Source organism: Arachis ipaensis, chromosome B01, assembly GCF_000816755.2.
Source record: "Arachis ipaensis cultivar K30076 chromosome B01, Araip1.1, whole genome shotgun sequence".
Lineage (NCBI taxonomy): Eukaryota > Viridiplantae > Streptophyta > Magnoliopsida > Fabales > Fabaceae > Arachis > Arachis ipaensis.
This window is the reverse complement of record NC_029785.2, coordinates 28,750,597-28,751,571: the sequence shown is the minus strand read 5'-3', so window position 1 is coordinate 28,751,571 and position 975 is coordinate 28,750,597. Positions and strand designations below refer to the sequence as shown.

Sequence of the window (975 nt, the reverse complement as noted above, 5' to 3'; positions counted from 1 at the left end):
ACAGAGCATCACAACAACAATTAAATAAGCTCTTCATAACTTCTGCGCCCATATCCTGAAAGGGGAAAAATGTAGGGGGGTGAGAACATCATCCTCGAAAGGGTTCTCAGTAGAGGGTTTTTGGGAATTACTGTAATAGGATACGTGAAGATAACCGCATCAGTGATTAATAACCGTCTTTTGCCTCTTTTCAAAAACAACAGTTTCCAATAAAAGTAAAGTCGGAAATCCTTTCTAAAAGAGGAACCGTTCAATTCTCAAAAACTCAAAAGTCTTTCAAAACGGTTTATCTATGCTGAAACAAAATAGCCTTTCATATTTTATTCCAAACCAGAAACACAAAACTGAAATCAACCATCAGTTCATCTCATTCCAACCGCGGCCCTAGGCCCAAACAATCCAACTAACAACCAATCACCACAATCCAACAGAGTCCCAGATGCAAACACAGATAGGAAGTTCAAGCACAAACAAACAGTTATTACAAGTAAAACAGTTAGCAATTATCACATAGGCAAACCAAGTATAATATGCATACCCAACCAATGTAACACAAATGCATATGATGCATGCCTGTCCCTAGTGGCTGATGATATCATCTGTCAGTTATAGAGCCAACCCGACAAGTCCTGGTAGCTAACCATTGGACTGTCCCTCTGTCGTGCATCCCCAACTCGAGTTATACTCATCATAAACTTGATCATAATCATGATCCATATCCATCACCCTCACTGGTGAATATTTATCCATCACCATCACAGGTGAATATTTATGGGGGCGAGCTCATCCGGGCCTTTCACAGTGCCCGGCCACACTTACGACATTGGGTTAACAGAGCTTCGAGTCTCAACCTGGAGCACATGGTGGCTAGCCATTGCTACTACCCAGGGAAACCCTCATCTCCAATGGTGGAAGTGCAAACATTCACAATTCAATCAACAGCATATATGCATTTATACTTAGCCATAATCATGG

The 975-nt window shown here is 41.3% G+C and overlaps 1 long non-coding RNA gene across 1 annotated transcript in view; it reads right to left on the bottom strand.

Annotated features, from left to right (window-relative positions):
* LOC110269152 overlaps window positions 1-975 on the bottom strand; it is a 3,012-nt gene continuing 2,037 nt past the window's right edge. The window contains exon 3 of the long non-coding RNA XR_002358256.1: window positions 1-55. This is a non-coding gene — a long non-coding RNA (uncharacterized LOC110269152). The remainder of the gene's footprint in view (window positions 56-975) is intronic.